The 13844-nt window shown below is 37.7% G+C and overlaps 1 protein-coding gene across 1 annotated transcript in view; it reads right to left on the reverse strand.

Moving 5' to 3' along the window:
• LOC110404137 (fatty acyl-CoA hydrolase precursor, medium chain-like) overlaps positions 1-13494 on the reverse strand; it is an 84396-nt gene extending 70902 nt beyond the window's left edge. Inside the window, exons 1-4 of the mRNA XM_021408112.1 lie at positions 13031-13494; positions 12743-12900; positions 11972-12046; positions 1225-1309 (exon numbers count right to left, since the gene is read on the reverse strand). The gene's annotated coding sequence lies outside the window, so the exon portion shown is untranslated. The remainder of the gene's footprint in view (positions 1-1224; positions 1310-11971; positions 12047-12742; positions 12901-13030) is intronic.

Here is a 13844-nt window from a genome sequence, read left to right on the forward strand (position 1 = left end):
CAGTTTTGTTAACCTGACAGCACGTACAAGAAAACTATCTTTTACCTTGTACCACAAGCAAAAGCTAAGTCTGTTTTGCTGCTGAGCAGTCACCTTTGCATTTGGTAAATTGCCTGCAGCTTCAGCAGAATATAAACAGTAAATTATTTTCCTGTCCTTGTTTGTCTTATCTATAATGCATGAAAAACTGTACAAAGAATGATGGCTGTCCAATCCAGTACTTTTGCCCCTACCCCTCCAATCTGGATCAAGTGCACTCAACAGGTCCAAACCATGCCCTTCCTTTTACTTATCTTTTTAGACAGCATATTCTAACCAAACATTTTAAATATGGAAAGTCTTCATGTCCTTTATTTGCTTAATTGCTCTGTGAGCAGTCTCCCAAAACTTTTTTCTGTACCATAGACTCAAATATGATTGTTGTGTGGAAAAAATGGCCCATTACATGTTTGGAAGAAATTGCTGCCATAAAGACAGTGCTTAATAACAGTGATATTCACTTTCAGAGAAAGGCTGTAAAAGAAAAGTAAGGTACTAAAGAACCAGAGAAGGAGAAATGAAGTGAGCTTACTTTCAGTTGCTGGCTAGATCTTAGACACATGAATAAGAGATGAGATCACAAAACTAAGAAGAAATATGAGCTGTTAAAAATTAGTCTACATAAACAGTAAATCTTGTTTGACAGGCTTAGTGAAATTTATTTAAGGGCTAATGCGAAGGACACAGGAAGGAAGGGCAGAAAATAACATCATCCACATTCATGAAGAGACACCTGCTGCCTTGCAGTCCAGTAGGCTTGTAAGCGGATGTAGTCACAACACAGAGAAAATAACATTAAAAAGTGGAAAGAGAGATGTAGAAAGAGAATGGAGTGGGTCATCAACTGAATCTCATCCACAGTAGTTTTGGGTATTTGTATCATATACATCTGAGGAAAACTGTCTACAATTTATATTATGTACTGATCTTTGCCTCTAGTCTCAAAGGGATGAGTTGTTCCACCTGCTATTGAGGAATATGCAACATCTTACATTAGAATTAAGAACAGATTGCCAGCATATATATGTTTTTCTTTTGCCATTGTTAGTATCCAACAAGATCCATTTAAGTATATTGCAGTCATGTTTCCCCAAGCCCTTATTCACCAGCAAGGAAAAGGCCAAGCACTGCTACAGCACAACTGAAGGAAATTATTTTCACCCAGAGTTGGGAGGAAAGTCTCACCTGCTTTGCATTTAGACAGTCGTCATCTGAACAGAGCTTCCTTGATGAAGACCTTACATCTGGTGCTACTGAAGTTAATATCGAACTACAAAATTAAGAAGGGATGATGGATAAGTTAATTTTACTTCAATATCAGAGAATAGGACACTAGTTTGCTAAACATACACGGTGTACATCTTGAGTATTCTCCATCAGCTGCAAAATAACAGAACTGGTACCTTTTAGATCATATTAAGCTCCCGCTTTTGACTCGGCAGAGTCTGGTGCCTTTATTCTGAGTACATAATATGCCAAAATAAAGCTTCCCTTAGAATCCTACTTCAGTGCTTACATCAAACTGAACTGTAATATGAGCAGTGCTTTCTCTGAATGAAAGATTTCAATGCCTCCTTGAAAATGTGGCCATTGTATTAAACAGTGGGTGCCACAGGAAGTCAAAAACATGGACAGGCAGTAATCAGTCAGCTCGGCACTGCACAGAGGTTAAGCTCGCACAATTTAAGCTTCCTTCTTTGGTTTGCAACTCCCAGTTGCAACAGTTACATCCCTGCTAGATGTGCCTTGAGGGGATATGTCTCTTAATTAAGTGGGCCAGTACATCAGATGATATCAGCTGTTTATTGACAAACTTGGACATGAAGAAGTTAGTTATATGCTGATCTCCTACAGCATAGTTATTGAGTGATCTGGCAGCACTATTTGAAGAGATCAGTGGAAAGTGAATGCAAATTTTGCCAGAAAGCACTACACTTATTCAGGGCCTGATCTACATCAAGGACCAATAAACTTTAGTGGCAATATGAAAATAAATGTTCATGATTTCTTGTGATTTCTTCTGCATTTAGGGTCTGATACTACTCATAAATTTTGTGAACTGGAAACAGATGAAGTCTCATGATTTTCTAATATATGATATGCCAGTTTAATTAGTTGGGTGTTGTTTCTTTTTTTAATTGCTAGCACACTGCATGTTTTATCTGATTTCCTAAGATGTTTCAAAAGCCCAATTATATCTTCAAAGGTCAGTAAGCACTTATTTTTAAGAGCATGTGATTCAGTGTATGCTTGAGTTCAGTGTTCCCTGTAATGCTTTGATGTTTGTTATAAAAATTGGTAGTGATTTCACTTACATGTATTCCTTTGTTTGAAAGGAAATCATTTTAAGTGGCTAGACTAAAATGTAGCAGTAATTGACTGGCTAACACAGGTGACAGCTTAAGAGAAGCAATTCAGAGACACAACCCGAGAACACTTACAGTGCCGAAAGCCCAGTAGAACATTGTTGCAATAAGAGTACAAAAGGAATGACTCTTCCACGCCCAGTCCGCAATTTCACAATGTGTTTGCTTTCAGCCAGATCTTCATCTGAAATGACTTTGGGTTTTATCAACCTATTGTTCCTGCTCTCAGTATATCCCAAATTCATAGTTCACATTTTCTGTCAGTAATACTAGTTTATAGAGCCACGGAGTCTTACTTCATCCAAAATTATGTTTTCACATCTGCTCTTGGACTCATGCTACAAGCCTAGTCATTGATCCTTGTGCCGGCACAGTTAAAGGGACAGTGAAATAGAGCACAAAGGATCTGTCTGAATGGGCTATGCTGTGAAAATCCAACTATTGTCAAAATATAGCCACACAAGAATGCTGGCAAAGTATTGATCTCAGACTCATAAGCAATAAGACTATGGGCTATATCAGTATGCCTACTACCAGAGCAACTTGGGAACTGATACTGCTGTTCATGGGGCCCATGCACAGCAGTATAAGAGCCTTACAACAGTAAGTTTGACTAACAATCACAGTTTCATGTTAGATAGCACTATCATCTCTGTAGAGACTTGAAGGCTTCAACAATGAGATCTTTAATACACCAGTATCAGCCAGTTCTGAAAAACTAACATTTGTAGGTTTAAGGTTTATGTTACTAGATATACACATCTTTTCTATGAGTTTTGAGGAGTTTAAGAGAGCTATTGTCCTTCCTATGTAACATTTTCCAGACTATTCTGAATCTTTGTACGTGCTGACAGATGCAGACAGTGTATGAACACAAACAAAATTCACCATCTAGTTGCTTCAAATTGTTCACCTCCTTCTACAAATATCTAGTAGTATCCCATGTAAGGGTTACACCTTCATTCTCTGAACTGAGGCTTGGCTGCTAAGTACAGACTTGAGCATAATCCAAGATCCTTCTTCAAAAATGTTAGTTTATACAGCTGACTTTGCTAACAGGAGATGGAAAGCTGTTATTGCTGAAGAAGTTCCTTACTATCTTAACGCAACTTTACTAACAATTTCTTTGTGATGTTGCTGGTCATAGCTAAAAATACACGGATTTTTTTAAAACTTTCTCCACTGAGATACAGGGGAGAGCAATGGAATGCTTAGGGAAACACTTCCACACATTTTTTTCTGTTCTGTTTCAAGACTGAAGTATAAATAACTATCTTGTTGCACATCAATTATGGTCAAAAAAGAATTAGAATGTTCTGGTCAGTATTAATGGTGACTAACATAAAGACTCCCTCAGAAGGGACATGATTTTGCTAAGATCTACAGCCCTGCATAACAGGCCTTGGTTTCATTTAGAACTGGAGTTTATTCTGTGGTTTTTCAAACAAGAAGGTACATCCTAATGAGGCATTTTGATCTTAGACTCCTCCATGTAGTGTATTTGTCTATGACAGGCTCCCCTATCTTTTGAAAGAAGAGCTGCTTCAGTTCCTTTTTGGTCACAGTGATGATTTCCTTGTGTCCTAAAGAAGGAGAATGCTTACATGAACATTGGAGAACTGAGGACAAGCTCACAGTGATTTCTGCATCACTGCTGTTAGTACTGGAACTCTGGGTCTATAACTGTCCATAAAACAAATCTCAAACATACTTTTCTATCAGAAAAATATACATCTCTTACTTTATGAGTAATATTTCACTGCTGATAATCTCTGCTTCAAGTTCTCTTTGTTTCCTTCTTACTTCCATGATTTTATGTATAAGCAAAAATACAAAGAGTGAGCACTTTTACAAATTATTCCAGTTAAAATTCATCATCTAAAAATACTTTTCCTACTTACTCCCAATTTATATTTCCTTACGATATTTACTTTTGCTCATTTGGTCTTCTTGGGAGAAGAATGACATTGATGTTGTCATAGTCCAGAGCATACTTTGATGAAATGATGAGTTAGCTTATCTTACCAGTTGCTTGTGAATGGATCGACCAGCAGAACTTCAGTGCATAAAAGCACTATGGGAAGAGACACATTTTAAAAACCAATTTCAAAGTTAAGTGTCACCTCTACAATTCAGGAAATTTCTATAAACCAAGGAAACAATGATTATAGTTGTAATTACATGTCATCCTAGTTTGAAAGTCTGAGTTGGTTTTAAAAATAACAGAAGGGAAAGAGAAAGCTACAGTATGAGTGCCTGAGTTTATACCACTTCCAGTACACGAAATGCCACTCCTCCTTTCTCTTTAAGGATCAAATCTCAAAGTACAAAAAAAGGTGTTTACTCCCCTTTAAGTCATAGGTAAGACTCCTCTCAACTTGGAGTACGTAGGTATGCTCAAGCAAGAGAGTAACAGCACAAAATAAAAGTTCAGCTGCCATGGAGACTGGACTTTCTAATTAGGAAGACCTTATATACCCCTCCTCAGACGTAAGCTTTCTATTGTTAGAAAATAGTCTCGTGATGAGGAAGGTAGCGTTACTGTGTGTGGTCATACAATAGAACATCCTGATCAGATTGTCTACAGATAACTTGCTGTATTTCTCCATCGTATGATTGCATTTTTTTAAGCAACCACTTCTGCTGAAAAGGATTTAATTCCTTTTTACTCCCTCAAACAGGAATTCATCTCGCTCCTATACTAGTTTCTTACTCCTAGTTATCAGCTGACAAGATTAAAACCAAAAATACTCTTCTGCTCCTCATGCTCCATGGTCCAATAGAAGTGGAAAATGAGGGCATTTGCTTCAATAAGGGACTGCAATGAAATGTTACAGATCTGTCTGCAAAGCTGCTAGCAACTTCATACCCACTGTGAATTTATGGGACAAAGCAATTCAACAGTAAATGGTGCTGTAAAACTAATAAGCTCTGTGTTCTATAAACTGTATAAATCCAATCAAGATTATTCAACATTACAATTAAACAATCGTTTGTTTTTATCTGATTAGCTAAGTGATCTGTAGGCTTAAACTGTGTTCACTTAAATATTTCCTTAGCTACTCCTGAACTGTATCCATAGCACACTGGACTACAAATAAGTATCCTAAGAACTTAAGGCACAAGCTTTAATGCTCATTTCATATCCCCATTCTTAAGTAAAGACATTCAGAAATAACAGAGTACTATTGCTCTATATTGTTTGCCACATCTATAAAATATCAAGAAGTAAACCAACAATAATCATGAAAGCGAATCTACCAGGGCAACATCCAAATATTTAAATATCTGAGGAATATCTTCTGTAATTGAAATCCTCATGTTCATGTTAGAAATCTGCAAGTTTGTTCGCATTGCATTTTGAAGGACTCCTCCTGACTTCTGGAACAACACAATTACTTTGCCTAAGCTATCTGCAAAGATAAGCTTGCAAGGTTAAACTAGCCATTCTGCTTTGCAGTAGGGTAATTTAGAATAGTCACGGCACACATCAGATGATGGATGGTAACTTTTCAGAACAGACTACATCAGTCACTTTGCACCTGTTTAACTGTATCATATACGCATCAGTTGTCAGAAAAGAGGAACTCTGCTCCAAAGTCATGTAAGTTCTTTTACTAAAATGTGATCTTAAGGATCTCTGTATTCAAGGAAAAGCCATTTTGGTGAGAGAGGTAAACCTATTTCTGAAAGAATTTTGAAAACTGCCTTTAAAATAGCTTTAGTTTCTGGGAATGTAGCTTTGCAACTCCGTGTACAGAAATCACGTTTACAGCAGGGAGTTTCATAAGCTAGCAATAATCATCATTCTTCTTTAAAAGGTGACAGCCAGGGATTCTTCTGTACTTACCTCCAGGAAGAGAAGAGGCAAACTGTTTCACATGCTAGTTTACCTGTTCCTTTTCACTCTGAAAAACTGTAAGGGATCTTACCGTTTTGTTTACATTCACTATGTGCTGATCAATTCCTCTTGTGTTCCCTAAATATATACTGCTTTTGTTACCTGGTATTTACAACATTCCCAATCAAATAAGAACATGCTATCCCATTAGTCCACAATACCAACTATTTTGCATTATTGTATTTAGAAAGAAGCTGCTTCTGTGCAAGAAACTGACAGCTATACAGTCACAATATAAAAGGGAAATGAACAGTAAGACCTAAACCTGAATCTAGAAAAAGGAATTCAAATACTTAATATTTTCATTATAGGAAAGTCTCTTCTCATTAACTAATCTTAAATCTGAATCCCATCAACAGCTTTCTGTAAAGCTGCAATGTATACAATAGACCAGCATGAAAGTTACTTTTACTGGCTGTTGGAAATCACCTTAAACAAATGCAGTCTATGTTTATAGACTACTGGAATGAAACTTCAGCTCCTTACTACTAGGCTGCCATTTGAAAAATGGAAATGGAAATACAGCCAGTCAGCTGAAACTGCTTTTGCCAGTTTAGGTATCTGATCTCTAATACATAAAAAAGTCTGTCTTGAGTGGCTTAGCAGAGTGCTTCTGTAGTTCTCTTACAAGGAAAATAATTTCCCTTGTTTGCAATGAGGGAAGGGAAGCTTTCTTACAATTCAGGTTGATATAGTTTTGAACTTGTAAAATAATTAAATTTACCATCTGTATGTTCAGGCCTATTTTTAGTGACACACAATTGGAAATAAAGCTGACCTACAGCAGCTGGTAGGCACAGGGAGACAGCAGAAGCATACCCAGGGGCATGCCATACAGCATGTTCTGTTTAGGCTAAGTTCTGAGACTTACACGGAAACCAAACTAAAAATGAAAAAAAAGAAAGTGGAGAAGAAATTTTCAGTCTTGTTTGGGAACTGAAAAATCCCATCTAGAAAAATACAGGTTACTGAAATCAGGTAAAAATTCTGTGTGCGACAATTTTATAAGCCTGTGGAAGCACACAGAACTGCTCTATCTTAAGAGCTTTCCTGACAAAGAATGCAATAGAGCAGGAATAAAAGTCAGTTAATAGATGAACCTAAAGGAGCTCCTAACTATATAGAACTTTTTTGGGACAGGAGAAACTAGCATCTTGAATTAAAAGTTTCTGCAATGCTCACACAATCTTACAGAGAAACCTTTGATGAAATTCATGTTATGATTACTGAGAAATCTGACCTCAGGGAAGGACTGATTTTAATTTAAACATAGATCATTCAGAGCAAGAGGGAACACTCCTCCGCCTTATCCAGGGATGTTTACCTTTTGAAAGAACCTATTTATTAGGTTATTTATTATTTCATCTCCTTTATTTTAAAGACTTCAAGACTTTCTAGAATATATTACTTCTGAGTATGGGTTCCTTCAATGCCTCCTAAATCTTCATTTAATATTTTCTACCCAGATAATCATGATTTCATTGAAGTACAAGTTAAATGGAAAAAACTAAACTGGAATATGGAGCACATCCTAGCAACAAGGCTAGTAAACTGAGGGGCAATTGCTTTTATTCAAACAGCTACATAGTTACAGTTACTCCTATTTCCTCATAATGTACAAAAAAATTTTCTTTGACTAGTTTATGTTTGCACCCTGTATCCATAACCTACCTCCTCCCAGTATGGGGAAAGGATTTGAATGCACACCTATCTTTGAGATAACTAGACAGAGAAGACTGGAGAGAGCATTTTTTACCTTGTTGAAGTTCAAAAGAAGCTTTCTTCATGAACGAAACACAAGCATACATTCACAAGCCAACCCCAAAAAATGACAAGACCCCATCTTCTCTCACTTTCTGGAATAAACATATGCACTTGGGTGAGAGCAAGAGAATTTTGTAGTCTCAAATTTCAGTTGTAATATAGAAATTCTGTGCCACTGATGGTCTGACTAATGAGCAATATGGAATTATTCTGAGTCTAACAACAGACTTTGAACACTGAACTTGTATTTTACCTTCTTTTACCTTTCTAATCTTCCTAGTTTGACACATTTTAGTTGGAGGTCTTTGAAAAGCATTGATTTGTTTAGATAGAATCTAAGAACACTGAATGTTTGCTTCCAAAGTATCCTCAGGAGTTCTTTCTTGTCCTCTTTCTTGCAGTCTCACAAGGATTTTCCTTGCAAGGAAAATCACTACAAGGACAGGGCATTTATTAGTCAAATTCACAGTAAAAAGAAATTAGCATTGACTATGAAATTGCACAGCTTGGACTAAACAGGTATTGAACAACAATATCCAATTTGTTTGAGTTTTGACTGAATAATAGATAACAGGTAGGTAAGAGACAAGCTGTATCTTTAGCCTGTGTGAAACAAGATCTTTTCTACACAAAATCCAAAAGATTATACCATAGGTCCTCAGAAAATGAATTTGATGAAACAAAGATGATACCACCTAATGAAGATTATTTTCATGGTTCTAGATTTAAGTAAAATACATTGATTAGTCCTATGAAACTTCCTTTGAGCAGTCAGATGTTTTTTATTCAAATGTAACAGAGTTGCCTGAACTGCTTTACCACTATGTCTCCAGGCTGTTAGCATTCTATTGAAGTAATTCAGATGAACTTTATCTTTCCAGCAGTTTAGAAAGCATATTCTGCCAGAATTACCTTAACATTCAAGCAGAAAGCAGTTAAGTGAGCTGAAACTGCACTTGTTAAAATGCAAATCCTGACAGTTGAGATGTCAGATGGGTATAGTGACATGCTGATGATTTTTGACAAGCTCTCTCCCAGACAATCTCTGCTTTCATGGTAGAAATGTGCAATACTTACTCAGATCCAGAAATAACGTGAGTTAAAAAGGGGCCAAATGAGACAAGTTTCCAGTCCAAAGGCAGCTTTGAAATGAGCAATGATTAAATAAACAAACCAAAAATGAGAATAGAGCCACTAGTGCACAAGGAATATAAATACGAGAGTATTTTTAACTTCTTTCCATCCCCAAAATGTAGCAACACCTTAAATAAGGCAAACGTTTGCTCTGGAGCAGAAATAGACAGATGTTTGCAAGCACTGTCTTAATTTTTTGTCATAGTTTTTTAAAATTTTTTTTAATTGATACACCAATATGTTTACTTTGACAAAGTTCTGGTTTAGTCTAATCTATTCAATAAGGCAGTAATTATCAATTAGTATCTTGTTTTGGGAGCTGGAATATTTTCCTAGGTATATAAATGGATAGATATTTCCATTTTTTTTTATTTATTTACCTGTGGAAACATGCAAGTTCCCACCTCATGAAAATATGACTAGTTAGCCTCAGTGTTACACCCAACTAAAACTCATTGAAAAAAAAATGAAAAATGCATTCTTAACTCCACTGACAAACATTCCACCTCTGAGGTTAAAGTAAAGATTATTCAAACCTTACAGATTGTCATCAATTTATATAAAATATTCCTCTTTTTTATTTGTGTGCTTTGGAACCCAACAAGGCTACAATTTCATTTGATGCACTTGGATATGGAACAAATATAAAAATATTTGTACTACAAATAGTAGAAGCAATTAACAGGAAAGATTAGGCCTTTACAACAAATGTAAGATAGATGTTTAGTCCTGAGCAACTTTTTTACTGCTTGCATATGATAGATAAAAAAATCAGACTTTACCATACAGTTCAAGTAAAAGACAGCAAATTTAAATGCTACGTTTCTAAATATTCTGATCCTTGTAATGGATTAGGGGAAATCAGAGAAATCTTCTGAAGTACTGTTTTCAAGAGGCAAAATGTTCTCTGAGAAAGCCTTGTTTCACGCTTTTCAAGGTTGCTATACAGTTCTATCCGCTTCTAGAAATGTAACTGCAATTGCATATTTAAGCTAATAAAATGCATGACCACCCTGAAGAGATATGTATCCATAGGCTGTTAATTGAATGAATGTAGCAATTAGACCATATTGCCATCCGGTCACACACTGATTCTACATAAATGCACTGTAGCACCTACTGAAGTGTTGTTATTCCCTTGAAAGCTACAGATTTCATACATTTTCAAGAGAATGAGTTTTCTCTTCAAGTTGTTTAGTAGAGATATTTATGGTGGTAAAATCCCATCTTACTTCCCTGACAACACTGCCCTCATCTCCAAAAGCTTGAGTGGGAAAAAATAAGGGACCATACTAGGTCAGACCAAAGGCCTATTGAGGCCAATAGCCTGGAAAGGGCATAAGAACAGGTCTGCATGTAAAGACATCCCTAAAGAATATTCTCCAGCACCAAGTAAACAGTACTTTTCCCGATGCTTTTTAACATCCTACTTTTTGACAGCTTCTCGTCATCTATTCTAATTTGCCTTACTAATCAAAGCCAACTGATTCCAGAATCCAAATAGAGTCCATATATCCTAAATGTATTCTTCATGATATTTTATTTGAAATACTGTCTACTTAAACTGCCCCTATTCTCAGCCATTTCTCCACTGATCCTTTTACTGTGCCAGGAAAACCGATGTGACCAGAGTGTGGTGAAAAAAGATCAAGGAACAGACCAATCTTAAAATATTGTTACAAATGAATGCGTGTTTTAAATGGGCATAGGTTATTCCAAAGGACTCCTTTACTGCTACCCACTTAAGGTGGTGACTACTAGTAGGTTTTGAAAGGTGAAACATTTCACTAGATTGAGTATGATGAGTGAGTCAGTAGCTCTGCCAGCACTGAGTCAGTATCATGCATGGGATTAGAGCTCAGGAATTTTTAAGTTAAAAGGATTAGTAAAAATCCCATGTTTGGTAACAAAGGCAGAGGTATAAATTGCAACAGAATATACAAAAATAATAATAAACAGGAATACAGTTAAATATAACAACAAAGTCATTAAGATACCTTGAAATTTGAGGCTGGGAATGCATTTCCAGTATGCGCCTGACACAGTGAGAATCCTGTCACAACTGGGGTTCTAACTGGTACCACATTACAAATGGAAATAGCGTAGGAATGCCAGGCTATACTCCTCCCCATATGTTCTCAAAAAGAGCATATCCTCAAAAGAGCAAAGGTATTGACCATGATTGTTTTTTTTCTAAAAGCAATTAGAAGCATACCCTCAGGCGAAGTATTAGCTTCACATTTACCAACAATAGGCCTAACTGGTAGAATCAGTCTTTTCCTTTGTTCCAGCCACTCAACTTTGCAGTCTAGAATTCAGAGAAGTGTACATTGCTATGGGGAATGCTCCAAATGCCTTGGAAGAAAATCAATTACATAAATGTGTGTAAAACACCAGAGAAGGGGCAGAATTACTACAGTTATTAAAGCAAAATCTTCTCCAGCAAAACCAATAACATTAAGACATTTTCAACTCACACGAGATATTAAGACTTCAACAAACTACATGCTCTAAAACTGAACCTTATGCAGTAAAGTTGTGACTCCTCAGATTTGAAAGTCTATCATTTTCTTTTAAATTCACTCTCTTGTAAGTCAGCTTGAATAAAGACTAACATCAAGCTTAGTAAAAAAAAAGTATTTGCGTCTAGAGTTTGTGTCTGCAGGTAGCTACAATAATTCTGTACCTCAGACACAGATATATGCTTCCTTCTCCTGCCTATTAGCTTAGCAAATATACTCGTGGTTTGTGAAAGTAAAGTACTAACCGATGCAGTCACAGGAACTGTCCATGGAAGGAGTCCCTCAGGTAGATTATTGATATTTCTGCATGTCACCTGCAGCTGAATGAAAAAAAGAATATTATCAAAGCCTCAGCATTACAAAAACATATTTATATGTAACTCACAGTGCTGGTGCTACAAGAACTGAAAGTTTCACTTATACATACAAACTTAGAACAAATTCTCAATTTGAAAGACTAACAAAAAGCCTACATCCAAGTTTGAGGTTAAAAGCTTAGGTGCATGTTTAAAATCAGGTGGTCAGCCAGCTTGAGTAGGTTCACCCCTCGTAATAAGGAAAGCAGCCTCGCAGATGATACTTCTAGTAAAACCCAAGGAGGAAAAACTGCTCTTATTCTTTTTCTTTGCCCTGCCACTTGGCCAAGTACAAGTAGAGCATATGCTCATATGCTCTTTAAAAAACTAAAACGGGGAGGCTTTGAAAAGCGAACTGTGAGATACTCTTTCCTCCTGCCTAGGGCTTCCTATCACTCACAGAAAGGGCACAAAAGCTGTGGGAAAATGAAGGCAAGACAGAAAGGAATGTCGGATTAATTCAAACCTTGCCCTTTCATTCCCTCCATTTGCAGAAGGCCTTTCATAAAGGCAGTGTTACTGTATCACGATGTTATCAGTACATACAAATAGCCTCCTTGAGAGAAAATAAAATGAGAATGGCAGAAAACAGCCTTCAGAAAAATTGGATTTTAACATCTGGGTATCAGAGTTATACATTAGCTTATTTCCTTGGCATACCTGGTGCCCTGGAAGAGCACTATGCAGTGTGAAGAGCTGCCAACTGCCTCTGCCTGGGTGCATCAGTACCAGTCAGTGCCCTCCTCAGTCTCCACAGAGTGAGGTGCCGAGATGGGGAAAGGATCCTCACCAGGCAGATCCACGGTGAGGTGAGAGGTCTGTGGACGAGGCATAAAATCAGCCCACAAGTGAAGGCTCAGAGGGCAGGATGAGGCTGAGCTAGAGATCAGCTCTGCCACCTCACAGCTCAGGGGATCCGGTGGCCCATGGCTGTGCTTAAACAGAAACCTGCGGTCTTTGTGCACAGAGGACTTCCAGGAAATGATTTTAAGGGCCATTAAGGCCTCCTGGGGTGCTCAGAATATTGACAGCTGTCTCTCCAGCAGTGCTCACAGGCACCTGCTGCCCCAGAGGGTGGAGGTGAGGAGAAGATGGCCGCCCGTCCTGACTGGAGATGGCTGCAGGTTTTGGCGCCAACAGACCCAGAGCAGGTACTGAGGCAAGATGGCCGCCACAAATCATAGCAGGCCCACTGAGCTAGCCGGTCTGCGCTAATGAACCCCATACTGCCACAAGCAGGGAAGGAACTCTGCCATCCTCCTCCCTTGCAGACCATCTGGTTGTCACCTGTGTCCTTTAGCCTCTCTCTCCTCTTTGAGGACACAGAGATGATGAAACCAGCCTACAGCTGGGCACCAGAGGCTGTTCCTTGACATGGAACAGTTGCATGTGGCTGTCCCCTCAGCAGTACCAGGCCCTGGAGGACTTCGGAGTCACAACAGCTGGACATCAGTTCCACCTATTGCTCAGGTATTAAGACTTTATAAGCTATTCCATGGAATTTCTTTTGAGCAGTTCCAATGTAAGAGTCCCACAGAGATGGAAATACCAGCAATAGAAGTATAAATGGTCAAAAGCAAACAGTCAGACATCAAATCACAAATTAGTGGACCCATAGACTAAAATAGGATTTACCCAGTTTAATTCAATTGGTTTTCTCTTCATAGCAGGATTAGCAGGAGAGAAACTATTCCCGGTTGCATGTAAAAGTTCAGAACTGAATGAACTTCAAAATGTAATCAGCAAAAGTCCCAACTCACCC

This window comes from Numida meleagris, chromosome 10, assembly GCF_002078875.1.
Source record: "Numida meleagris isolate 19003 breed g44 Domestic line chromosome 10, NumMel1.0, whole genome shotgun sequence".
In the NCBI taxonomy this organism is placed as follows: Eukaryota; Metazoa; Chordata; class Aves; order Galliformes; family Numididae; genus Numida; species Numida meleagris.